The sequence below is a fragment of the Synchiropus splendidus genome, chromosome 9 (genome assembly GCF_027744825.2).
Source record: "Synchiropus splendidus isolate RoL2022-P1 chromosome 9, RoL_Sspl_1.0, whole genome shotgun sequence".
Taxonomy (NCBI): domain Eukaryota; kingdom Metazoa; phylum Chordata; class Actinopteri; order Syngnathiformes; family Callionymidae; genus Synchiropus; species Synchiropus splendidus.
The window spans coordinates 21,061,532-21,075,455 of NC_071342.1; the positions used below are offsets into that span (position 1 = coordinate 21,061,532).

At 43.5% G+C, this 13,924-nt stretch overlaps 1 protein-coding gene across 2 annotated transcripts in view; it reads right to left on the reverse strand.

Annotated features, from left to right (window-relative positions):
- Window positions 1–13,924, reverse strand: part of LOC128764591 (inositol polyphosphate-5-phosphatase A) — a 131,134-nt gene that overhangs the window by 34,975 nt on the left and 82,235 nt on the right. The window lies entirely within an intron of this gene.

Below are 13,924 nucleotides of genomic sequence, written 5' to 3' on the forward strand. Positions count from 1 at the left end.
TCTGGGAAACCTCTCTAAAAACAATGGCACGCATTGAGAGCTGCCATTCTGGTTTTTACCTTCACAATCCTGAAGCATTTGTCCCCTCGGAATGGATAATGGACAGGCCACAAATCATTCCGGACAACAGGACGAGGGGGTTTGTGAGAGAAAGTGAATGTATGTGTATGTTTTGTGTGTGTGAGAGAGTGTGTGTGTGTCCCCCCCGGTATTTAACTTCTCTGCTGGCCCATTCTGCAACGCCCCGGAGGACAAATTGCCCTGCATGGTTGTCTTTGAGAGGCAGTGCAGCGCGCAGAGACAGAGACAGGCCTGAAACACAGGGAACAGGCCTATAAAAATTCATCACTTTGACCCCGCCGACCTCCCACTGCTGGGGGCTTACACACACACACGCCCACCCACCAAAACTCTCCCTCAAAGCCTATTTTATAAAACTTCATGTTGGGAGCGCCAACAGAAATGCACAAGTTTGGGAAGACATGGGAAAAAGTAAAAAAGCAACTCTGTTGATCGCACACTTTCTTCCACGCAACACAATGGCCAGCAAAAAAAAAAAAAAAATGCCGCTCCACAGGAAAAGGCCACCAGATGCTGCATTGTGGCCGTGCCAGTGTGTAAAGGCAGTAAAAAGAGGGAGGGTCCTTCTGAGGCGTATTAGTCCCACTCAGAGAGCGACATTGTCTCAGACCAGGCTCATGACACATTACTGCCACCTGTACAAAGAAACCTAATGAGAGATTTCATCAGAGATTCCTCCCCTGACACTTTTAGTCAGCACTTTGAAACCAACTGTGGCAGATGTCCGCAAGACTGTTTAACGCAGACGCTCCTCCGGACCCTCCTAAGATTGCTCAATGGCCACCTTCATGTGACATTCATTTGAATGTTGCTGGCTGCATCTGTGAGGCCTTTTGTGAGGTGAGGGAGCAGCCAGTGGCGACACTGTCATTCATGGCTCCTTTTAACACCTCGCTTAAAAAGAGCATTTGTTTTGTTAATGAGAAAACAAAATGGTGTCCTCAAGAGAAAGAAGCAGCAGAGAGCTTTCAAATATCGCCATATGGATGCAGAATAAACAGCAGCCGAGCATCTTTGATTCACTTATTCCCACCTACGGAGGCAGGGAAAGCAATTAAAGGAAACACACAGTGAGGCAATCTGTGGCCGCCGAGTCAATTAAAGGATATCGAAGACAGGATGGGTGATGGGTGATTAGCGGGCAGCCAATGGGAACGCAGAGGCGGCCGAGTTCATTACTGGGCGATTCGATAAAGACCTCGCTGATCACTTAATGGAGGTTTAATTGTTTCAGGCAAAAAGAGATGAGCAAAGAATGCCAGGTCGACTCAGCTTTGATTTTTTTTTACAGTTTTAAAGAGCAGTTTCTGACACTCCTAATTCAGCTTCATTCATAAAAACATACATAAATATTGGGAAGCCATTCTTGGACCGCGTTCAGTTGCAGGAGAAAGTCACCAAGTCACTTGTTGCTTGTGATAACCCTCCAACTTTCGAGCAAATATGCACCACTCAATTTATTATCCTTCAGCTCTCTTTTTATTTATTTCAATGAACTTTATGGTGGCTATTTACATATACCAACTGTACCTGCATGTGTGACTGAAAATTCTGTACAAGGTTATTAGTCATTGTTGAAACCAAAAAATTTACAGGAATTAATCATTTGTTTTTAGTCTTCTTTGAAATGTTTACATAATAGCAAAATGCATCGCTTCAATATGATGGACATGGATTCTCCCCTGCATCTTCCCAAGTTTAATCTTCCCAACTATTAATATGAGAAATTTCATAACTGCCATGAACAAATGTAAAAGAAAAAATGCAACAAAATAACAGGTTCATTCTGAAGTTGCAAGAAGTAGCTTTTCAACATTTCTTTAAATAAGAGACAGGTAAAATTTTAATTTGTTTTGACATATGAGCACTAAAGCAAGCACATCACAAAATTAGTGAAAAATGAGGAGCATATATATCTGCACCTTTTGGAGACCAACATTGAACCTCAACAATTAAGACTAAAGCTGCCCATTTTCTCAGGTGACCTGGTTTCAGTAGTGTACGTCTTCTGAGACTATTATCTTCTTAGTTCACCACAACAGACTGGACCGCTTCTTCTTCAAGCTGGTACCTCCATTTCTACCTTATTTATCCAACCCTCCTACTTCCGGTCAACATGTGAAGTGCAATTTTCATAATATTTGATGCCTTAGTAGTGACAATGTGTCTACTACAGTCTACTACAAAATCTTGACTTTTAAGGACCCAGCAAGCTCGGATAAGGATATCTGGCTTGTCATACTGCAACTTACTCAGTCTCTGAAGTGACTTTCATGAGGTCCAAAGTCTAGTCTGACACAAGTGAAGGCATTTCACTGGGTCAGGTAGAAGACAAGGTTGGATGCAACTGTTGCAAGGAAAAACAGAGGGGCAACTTCTGGGCTTGTTCAACTCCCTTTTAGTTTCCTAATACTCAGAACCTGTCATCGTAACACTTCATTCTCCGGCACTCGCCTCGTTTCATTGCGCAATGTCTACAAAAAAAGAGCTTGTGAAGAGTTGCATATAATGATCCGCAAAAAAGATATAGCAATCTTTCAAGCTCCAAAAGAAGTCAAGAAGCTCCGTCACACAGGCAAAAGTATATATGAAGCAGGGGTCTCAAACTGACTCCCTAAAGGGCTGTGTAGCCTGCAGGCAACCAGTTTGACACCTGTGATAAAAAGAATTTGCTGGAATAGAGTTGAACAAACTGTTAAATAAACAGTTTCCAAGGATTAGTGTGAGACATTCAACACCACAAGCAAACAACTCATTAGAAGGTTTTGAATCAGCAAAAGTTATTCAATCAGTATTAGGCTGATTCGGACCAGCCATTTCCGCCATGTAAAGATGAGGTGAAGACCCCCAAAAGTCATAAACCCCTCCACACACACAAAGAACTTTGACTCATTTGAAGCACAACCCTTTAAATTTGTTTGCACCATTTCATCTAAATGATGTTCTAGTCCACAGGGGTGAGAGAGAGAGGTGAAAAAGAGGAAGGTGCGGGCGGGGGGTTCTTGACACCCCACCACAGGGCGCTAGGCAACCATTTGGTGGGTGGGCTTTGTGATACATTTACCAATTTTTCATGCCCATCCCTCTTGATGTGACCCCACTCAGGGTCTTTTATGCCCCTGACAGCTCTGCGCAGGAAAACATGCTGCCGCTCTGATAGCATGAAATCGGGAACAAAGACCCCCAGGGAGAGGAGAAGGGGGCCACTGCGGCACACTGTGCTCTGGTCCCGCCTGGCTCTGGACACAAACAGATGTTAGGCCAACCCCGGCTCACTCGGCCCCCTGAAAGAGGAGGCCCCGTCGGAGAAATGGGCCCGAAAGCTTTGTTTTGGGCCTCCTCTAAGACAAAACCTGGAGCAGCCCTTTCGGAGAGGGCCTGGCAATATGTCCGTCACCGATAAATCACACAAGGAAGACGAGGAGAAAAGCCCCATGAATTCTTAATGTGCCTCTTAATGGGCCCTCTTAAATATGATGGGATATTTGCGTGTGGGTGTGAACACAGCCCTCTGACTTTTAATATGATGGAGCAGGATTGTTTAAAAGGCAGGAGTGCCAACTTTGGCTTTATAGCTGAGTAACAATGAGCCGCTCTGCAGCCACATAACTCTGCTAATGGCATGCTGGGAAACCCTGAGCCAAAGTTATTACTATTATCATATCAATTCCGCTTTTACAATGGCTTCCTGAGCAACAGCCGCACATTTTATCATCTGTAGTCGCTTTTAATTATGTGGAGGATTGAACCGCAGCCAAAGACCAGCAGCAGAGATATTTAACCGACTTGTTGAGTGGAAACTTTTCCTGCAGAGACAGCTTCTTTTGTTATTCGTCTGGGGAATGGAACGCACTTGCGAGTGTGGAGAGCGAAACACATCACATTTATCTTTCAGAGAAAACAAGCGTTTGACTGACGTCTTGAAGTGATAAACTCAATAAGCAAGAAAATAAAGAGGCTCTTGTCCGTTTTCGTTTTTATCTAAGCTGAATAAACGTTAACTGTCAACAGGGTTTTCATGGAATCACAGGACACTCAAGAAAGAATGAATAAATACATCATTTGAAAGGGAATAAATATGGAAATACAAGTTAAAAAATATTTATACTGAAATGAAAACCAGTGTCTCCCTTTCTGTGTGTCATTGCCAATACAGAAATAATGCACGATGTTGGAACTTTAATGTGTTTTCATGCTCCAATGTTTAAGGAAGCACTTTAAGAGTATGTATATAAAAGAAGAGACACCACAAACAATAAGTATTGTTATCATAATTACTGTTAATAAACATAATATATGTGGAAAGGGGGAAATAAATGTGCATGGTTAGATAAATTACATCAGTACATCAGTGGGGAAATAAACGCATTGAACTACATCACTAAGAGAATACATGTATTGGATGTATACATTTTTAGCATATTTATAAATAAATTCAGAAACTCAAAAATTATGACATGGGTAAATGAGGGTATTTGGAAAACAAAATACGACTGCGGTACTATTGAAATGCAATAGAAAGCGGACAACTTCACACAACATACGCCTGAATCAGCCTTCTTGTGACCAAGGTGAGAAAAAGGTCTAGCGCTGCAGAGCAATCCAGAGAAGGACAACAACTGGTGCATGGAAACCAGCAAAGAGAATTATAATTTGATGCATTTTGTTGTGAGCAAATACAATTCAGTCATACTATTTATTACAGTACCAGAAACCAAGGTTATGTCCTTTTTAAAAAAAAAACATACATAGAAGAAAAACCTATTACTTGAGAAAAATTAATAAACTTCTGAGATTTGATCCAAAACATATTTCAGCTGGATGAGTATGTTGTAAGCTGACATTCTAAATGGAGAAGGGCACTTTTTCATCCCTGAACCCGCATTGAAACGGGAGAGTTGTTATGTGTTTAATCTGGGACTGAAACTTCTTCTAAATCTGTAAGAGGACTTGTACTTGTATTGTACTAGACGGTTGACAACTTCACATCTCACAGCAGATAACTTTTTTCCTAAAACAGCTTTTCCATCCCATTTCCACCTCTGCCCATAAAGCATTTAAATCCATCTCATTATTTCCATCACAAAGAAGTAATTTATTTCGGGGAGTGAAGTTCGAGACAGGTTCCTCACAATAGGTCCAGCTGGGGAAGACGGCACCACTGAACAATCGAGGTCCGACTTGAGCCGCAACCCCAACCCAGGGTCGACCCTTGAGTAGCTCACACGGCTCCATCTCAGAACCTCTTGGTGCCAGGCTCTGCTCTCATCCCAGCTGCCAGTCACAGCGGGCTCCTCCTCCAAGCACAATGCAGCAACATGGCCGGCGCGGTCCTCAAACAGCCTGTTGTTAATGACCAGGACCAACAGGAGCCTTTGCTTGTTGTTCATTGGCGGGACTTTTAATGAGATGGACATCGCAGCCTCATCGCTGAACTCTCCTATGGCTGTATTCATTAGCATCAAAAGCAAACAAGAGCGAGAGAGAGAGAGAGAGAGAGAACAGGCGCTGTTGTCTGCAGGGAATAGTCTCCCTCTATATCCAGATGGGTTATCTGTGATATAATAGGCCCTCATTGTGATAGATTGGACTATTCTAACCAGATAATATGCCTTTATTGTTGAGTAAAAGAAACATCTCCATCACAGGCTTCACCTACGAGGCCATAAACAGGCGCGGGTCAAACAGCAGGTGCCAAAGACTGGTGCAGTAAATGGGCGGAGTTTACTGCGTTAGGGTGTCTGAGATAGTGCCAGCATTGTTGCAATACAAAGACAAGTGCATTGATTTAGAGGGCCATAAAGGTTTGAAAATACTAAATGGCTGGTTAAAGAAAAAACACTTTGACTGGGCATTTACTTTAATCGAAACAGGAGGCCGTCGCTAGATAAGCTTCAATAACTACAATGGAAAAAAAGGTGATAATTACAACAAAAGACAATGTAACAACAACGGTCTGGAAATGTTTCAACTGGATGATCAGAACTAGCCTGTATTTTAGATGACTTTTAAAGGAGACAGGAACAAAGGCACTTCAATTCACCACTGTGACATTAAATCAGTCTAAATTTCTTAGCTATCAACATGTCAAACGTGGCACCTGTGAAAAAAAAAAGTCCTCTATTCAGCTTAAAGACGGCCTGTCAAACTTTTATTTGGCTCACAGAATCACGCTGATGTGCCAGTACATATCCTTGTAGACGCATGAGTGACTTTTGGATAAGCCTGGGGGGGACCGCGGTTCCCAAGTGTGGAGGGTACCGGAGAACAGAGGCCCAATCAGTGCTGGCCCGCTGGTTAATGGATGGATGGCCCCAAAATTAATTAGCCTGACTAATGTAGTGTACACTTAATTACGCTGGCCGCTGTTTGATTTATAGCTGGCGATGATTTAGACATGGGAGTTTAAGTTGAGCTAAAAAGGAGGGAATTATTTACCAGGATCCGGTTCAGCAGCCGCGATGACGTCCGCGACTCAGCGATTAGCTAGAGTCAGACTGTTTAAGACGCGGCAGCTGGTGTGTGAAGTCTAGATGAAGAAAAGGGCGGTTTCATTGGTTTATTCTCAATAGCAACGTTGGTTTTAATATGAGGCCTGATGAAGGGTGTACAAAATATACGTCATTTCAATGTTCCCACATGGTGTCGGGGTTAGGATTCAGAGCTCTCGCCACCATGTCTCCAGGTGAATCTTTGAATTCCCGGGTTTTCTTTTGAGACAAACTGGTTAATCCAGTGTGCCTTGGACTTCCACGTTTAAGTCAATTTCAAGCTGTTACAAGTTGATTTGAAGACTCTAGTTTACCGAGTCTATTCTTTAATTTTTGGTTAACAGTCTGTTCTTAAATGGTTTTCCCAGTGCAACTCAGACATGCTCGAACACTCTCAATGGAGTCAAGGAGCTGTAATGAAGAACAAAAGCTGAAGCCATGTTGAGATTCATAAGCAAGGAATTAGCATGTTAGCCAGCCCAAACATGCTCTTGAGTCGTGCATGTGTTGTTGAGGGCGTGTGCATGGAGTGTCTGGCAGTGTGAAAAATGAAAGATCTATCAGCCGGTCTGTCATTACTGAGCATTTTACAGCATTCATTAGGAGAGGGGCTCGTCCCGGGCCCCACCTTTAATTTCATGCTTCTCAAGCCAGTGAAAGGACATAGGACAAAGGAAGGAAGATTGATGCCCGCGCCTGCTCCCCTGCACTTCCAGTACAGGCAGAAAGGGGGAGCTGGTTTTTAAGCGACAGGCTCTAATGAAATCTATCCATGTAGCGGCGTATCAGGCCCAATTAAAACGGCCCCACACGTGTCACCGGGACAGTAGATCAAGTCAGCAATTAACCTTCCTGCTGGCCTCTATCAATCCTTAAATTGGAGCAAGGCGGCCAGCAGCACACAATCTCGGCAGATATTAAATTTACATTCTATTAAGTTTAATTAGGAGGGATTTTAAATATACTGGGAGTCCAGGCGCCGCGCCCGAAGCCTGTCATCGCCACCTCTGATTCATGACTGCTCGCCACCTCCAGGGGCAATCACACACTCACACATCTTGATACGTCTTGTACCGGCCGCCTGAAAGTGAAACTAGCTCCCCGACAGTGACTGGACGAATGGGAGACGGTGTCTTTACTTCTGCACGGAACTATAGGCATTTATAGGATCATCTTTGTCATTTGACATACAGGCAAATAAAAATGGGTGTTTTCCAATTTATTCCCTAAAATATTCACTATACTTCACATAAATTGGTTTGAAATGAATGAGGAAAAAGTACGAAGAATGAGTGAAGAACTTGTGAAAAAAATGATTTCCACACAAGAGTTGTATATTGATCTTTGGAGCAAGATTGTACAGAGTGAAAGGTTTCCTTTGGTCAACTGTCTTGTCAGAGATGAGACCATCCAGAAACCTCTTCTGGGGTAAAAGCAGGTCAATTGAGACACACCATCTCCCCAGTGTGTCCAGGGCCTCCTTCCACAATTCCACTCAGAACCTCTGTCTGAGCTTCTCCTATCACAAAGAAAGAGTTGACACCCTGCCAAGAAACTCATGTCAGCAGCACCTATCCTTGATCTTCCAGAAACTGCAGAGCTGCAGAGCACAAACGACAATAGATATCCATCTGTAAATTGAGATGCATCTTTTGGTTCAGCTCTTTCTTCATCAAGACAGACTGATGTAGCGTCTTGACAGTTGAAGGCACTACACCTTTCATTCGTACTTCACCCCTTTCTCACCAAGACTCTTCAACTCCTCCACCAGGAAACCTTGTCATCCCATCCTGCACATGACACACCTAACCAGAGGCTAACAAGGGTTTGAAGGAACTATCAGAATGTCAAGTAACCACAATGAAAACCCTCACAGACCTGGCTGTAGTAACACGGTCACTCAGGGACCAAATAGCCAGTGTTTGGAACTTCATCATCCATATTATGTCACACATTTCAAGCTGCTCACAAATTCGGATGAACCTTTGAGATGCGGATGCAGGCGGAGTGTTCAAGTTCAAATTGTTTATTGTCTCTGAGCAGAAGAGCTCCTGGAAAGTAAGGGACCAGAAGCCATCAGATTGCGATACAGGGAACCTCACAGGTGACTATAAAGACGGAACACTTTACTTTGCTCCGTCGCACTGGAAGCTCAAACTGAATGCGATCAGGTTGAGATAACAACAAAGAGAGAGAGGAAACCGAAGAGATGATGATACGGCTAAGGTGTTGAGCCTTTAATCTTAATTAAAGGAAGCGGAAAACACCATTTGTATATTGGTGTCTGATGATGTTGCTCTGCACAGGAACCCCATCTATCCCTGTGACAGCCTCCTCACACACTCATCAAAGGTTCATCTGAGGCTGTGATCCAGAATTTATGACAGTTAAAAACTCTTTATTAGAGGAGGAGAAGACAACTACAGCTGCAGGAGGGCGTCATTAAAAGCCGATAAAAACTAAGTGAAGCAATAACAAAGCAGATGTTGCAACAGGAGCGAAAATAAATCTCTATTAATATGAACAATAATAGCAGCAGCTGCAAAAATGTACCGATCAACATTATTTAGGCAAATGGAGGCAGCACAAGTGAGCCAGCCAATCACAGAACACATTCAGACCCCGCGTTGTCTGAGAATCGCCAAGCAACCTCGGCGGACGTTTGGAAGCACAAGCTTGGTGAGAAGACGAGGATTGGCGAGTGCTGGCCTTGAACCAGGACCACAGGCCATCAACATTATAAACATTCCATTTCTGTGTTCATCTACGGAAGTGTTTAGCATCCTGCAGAAGACGGGTTTCCACTGTGCCCATAAACACCACTTACAGTCTCTTTCCGGCCGTCAATAAGATGAAAAGTTCACTATGAGGACTCAGCCGACTCATCTTCAAAACCTTGTTTCATCATCACCGGTGCAAAACGTGATCAAGCCCTGATCCTGGTCGGACCCCCAAGCAGTGGAGAGGTGGGCCGGTCTGGACTGGACCACCTCCAGGCTGCTCAGCAATGACATTAGTCTCCACGTGGCTGTGTCCTTTGTCTGCCAGTCAAAGAGCCGCTGAATGGGGGTCAATTGAAACCAATTCCCTCTGTCGGACACAATTAATGGGGTTGCCCAGGCTGGACCGGAGGGGGGCCGGCGGGCCTTTGGTTACTGATCCCGCCGCACAAGCATGCCAAGAATTCACCACCTGGAATTTGCCCCGCGACAATAACAAACCCAGCCATCTCTGAAGACACCTCCTTGTCCGAACACATCCAAGGATACCAGCCACCCAAAGGGGAGGCAGGTGGGAGGCGTCAGGGAGTGGGCGCGGGCTGTCCACAGTCTGGGCCCTTACAATGAGGTGTAGACAAGTGATGCAGCAGGTTCTGATCCAATGGCCCGGAGATACGGAAAATCCTGTGATCAGTTCTGGCCTCACTAGTCCAGATCAGACCTGGACCCCCAATAGACTGGCCTGCGGGAGGTCCAAGAGGAGTCTGCCTGTTAGTTCTTCATTTAAACTAACATGAACACACCCGTGGATTCTCAACAATTTTAATTCTCTCTTACACAGTTTTCGCAGTATTCTTTATAAACTGTATATTCTGAGAAATGTCATCAAATTTTCTCATGAATTATCATTATATGATATATTATTAGCATAATTTGGGTTCAATTTCATGACAAAAATCTAAATGCATTTTTGAGGAGAGAACTCTAACTAAGGCCCTGACAGCACAGGTTCTGTGTCAGATGAGTCGTTCATCTACACTAACACAGCATTTGAACAGACTGGGACGACATTTTTGGAAACTGTGCCCCACATTGGTAACTTAATCTGTGTTTCTATCTACACTGCTAAATTTACTGTAAATGATGACGTCACTGCCCAGTCTCTGGCAATGAAAGCAGACTACAGTGCAGAGCTCGCTGGATAACGGTTGCTGAGCATATTGTAAATATTAACACAAAATATTCAGCTGTTTTTTCATTATTATGAACCAGCACCTTTTACAGTTTTTTCTAAACTGGCAGGTGAAGACGATGTGAAAGGCTGCCCCGGCGACCTGACCTCAGATTATATGAAGAAAACGGATGAAAGGTCTTTTTAATCTTCCCTTCCGTCAAGTGCATGTCTCCTCCGACGTTACCCAAAACCACTCGGTGACAGACTTGGCTGAGCATCACGGACTCAGATTTACTGACTGATCTTACCCCGAAGTGTGACAAGAGATATTGTTTTCCACTCACCGAACAGCGGTGATCGCAATCAATCCTTGTCGTCACGGCAACAGAATAAAAGCCTATGATGTCATCGCCTCATCATTACAGCTGAGAGCAGCTTCATATAAAGCGTCCAGCTCAGCGGTCAAGCGGTCTGATTTAACAGTGACCTGGCAGGCGGCGCTCTGATGTCGCCAATAAACAAATGGGTTACAACCCCAGCACAGCAGCCCGCGCGGCATTTGAAGCCCTTTAATGACAATTAATGTCAGCAGGACAATTAGTGCACATCCACTGAAGTGTTTAACTGTAGATGGACTGGAGGCCCGATCGATGGTCCATACTTATCTGAAGATTGATTCCAGCTCTGAGGCTGCCGCCGCCTCCTCTCACTGTCTCATCTGACTCCTTCCTCCTCATCAGCGATGGAATCAGTTGATAGAACGCTACGATCCACACCGCTAGGGGAGGGACTGTCTCTAAACCAGGACACGGGCAGGAAACTGGACTCTAGTATTTCAACCTGATGTGCATATTTATGTGATGATATTTGTCAGCTGATATCTTCCGCCATGATGATGTGAATATATATTGGCCTCTGTTTTGGGGGGAGAATAAAAGCAACATATTTAATGCCCGATGTTGGATGTGACCAAGGAAAGTCAAAAATACAATAAACTAACCAGAAAAGCAAGACAAAAATGACTGGTGAGCAATAAATTGCCCTTTATCATCCCGACTTTGGGCAGTCAAAAACATTTCCAATTCTATGGAGTCAAAAATAAAACAGATTGAGCTAGTGATCTACAAACAAACTTTGCAGTCGGCCAATTTGGACGCCAACGTGTATATCGATTAAAGATATTCTAGAGTCTGACATTTAAAGCTCAATAGGAACAATAATGATGGCCGACCATGACAGCGCCACAGCATCATGACATCATTCTAATGTTTGTTCCCATTCCAGATGAGGTGAAAATACACATCTGCTTCAGGGACGAATCAGTGTATGGTCAAGCACTAATGGGAGTACATTCACTTTCATGAAGAAAGGCTGCATCTCTAACTTCCTGGGGCCAAAAAGACCCCCTGCTCAGCGGCCGCGCCCCTCTAAACAGAGAGAATCAATCAGGATCATTTGGCCTAACAAATTGGTTGCTGTGTATTCACTGCGCTTGTGAATGTGTATGTGAATGGGCTTGGAGGTGCATAAGAAAAGAGCTGTGTCGATAGGAGAGGGGGCAGAGATGGACACACACGGATGCGGGCCCAACACATCCCTGGAAAAGGGGTCGCGACCCCTCCTGCACTGCAACAGCGCCGGAGAGCGCTACAGACAAGGAGTGGGCGAGAGCTGACCTACCACAGAGCGAGACATCAACAGTGTTCTGCGTATCTGCTATTTGTATATGGCTCAGAATCCTGCAGCACTGGTGCCAATATCTGACTCCTGGATGTCCCTGCATGATCACATGACCGGGCAGTAAACTTGATTAAAACCCTAAATTGAATGTTCTGAGCCAACTTGGGGGCGATTAAAGGATTCATTCATGTGACTTTCATGACATTAAATATCCACTTTTACCTGATCACAGCTGGCATTTAGGATCAGGAACTTGTTTCACGAAATACCTCTCTTTGCAAATGAACCCAAGAAGTAATCGCAAACACATGAAACTATTTTCACCTAAAATGTGTGCTTTATTCTCATTGCTTGGATCATTTAGGTAAAAGCACTCAAGTCGACGATCAGAATTAAGTGTGACAAAAATATTTTAACATCTAACTGTAAAGTTTAACAGATTTTTCATTTATTTGTTTACTGAATTAATTTGTGTTTTCTATTCACTACATAAATTGTAATTTAGTAACAGAAGTGTATCCATTAAATAAAAATTTAAAACCATTCATTTAGAATTATCAATCCAAATCATAGACAAAAAAGTTTTCCTTGGCGTTTAAAAATAAATATTTTTTCATTATACATACATTTCTGAACTTCATGCTCATAAAGAAAATGAATGAACAGCAACAGGTGTTCTTAACATTTTACACTTTAAAAATATTTTTTCTTCATTTTGCCGCCTTAACTCATTGTGCAAGATAAATGATAAATGTTAATAACTAATAATAATTTACATTTACAGATATAAATACATTTACATAAAAATGTAAAGATTTTTTTTCACTATCATTCATCTATTCATTCGTAGTATTGTTTGCAGTATTTCAGAAGGCTTTTCTACTCGGAAGTTAACGTTTACGAATACAGTCTGAATTTACATAATTCATATTATTATACACTGTTGACAGCCCATTTTCCATTCATTGCAAATGTCTGCATATTATTTTTTGTGCTTTATATATTCAATCTTGTGATTAACACCAAGAAAAAAAATAGCAAAATATGAAAGCACAAAATGACAGAACGAAAGAAAATAGTTGGAACTCCACAATGACACATCAAGGTGATGAAAGTCATTTGTGAAGTGGAGCGGCTGAATTGAATCCCAGTGCTGATTTGACATGTCAGAGCGCCCCTAGTGGTCGCATGACCGAACTGCGAACGCCCCTCCAACACCACACAGAGTGAAGTCCTTCCTAAGTCATTTGAGCAAAACCCTCCATTCAATGGCCTTCCCCTCCCCTTCCTTTCTCCCATGAATGGATTGGTTGAGGCGAACAATGCCCACACCTTGAACAGGCCCACTGGTTCGAGGGCTATTGTGCTGGAGAGGAGGGCGAGGGTCCGCCAACAAGTGGCTCTCCCACTCTGTTATCATAGCACACCACTGTCTGCAGAGGGCTTTTATGACCAGTGATGCTACTTCACCCCCCTCATCTGCCCGCTGGAGAATACTGCACTCGCTCTCAGTGGTCGCAGCAAGAGTGAGGGGGATGAATGGCACCATAACATAACAATGCACTCGGAGGCTCGGTTGGCAAACACAGCTGGGCCAGCAACAGTAATGAGTCACAACTCTGCCAAACACTGGAGCTATTTTTATGACATTGCTCATGCACTCAGAGTCCATCGCTGGAGGGGGGATTATTACACAATGTCATTGTGGGCTTCATTTATGCTCACAAATCAATCTCCACGCCGGATTGAGAAACACCCATGGAACAGCACCCAACAGG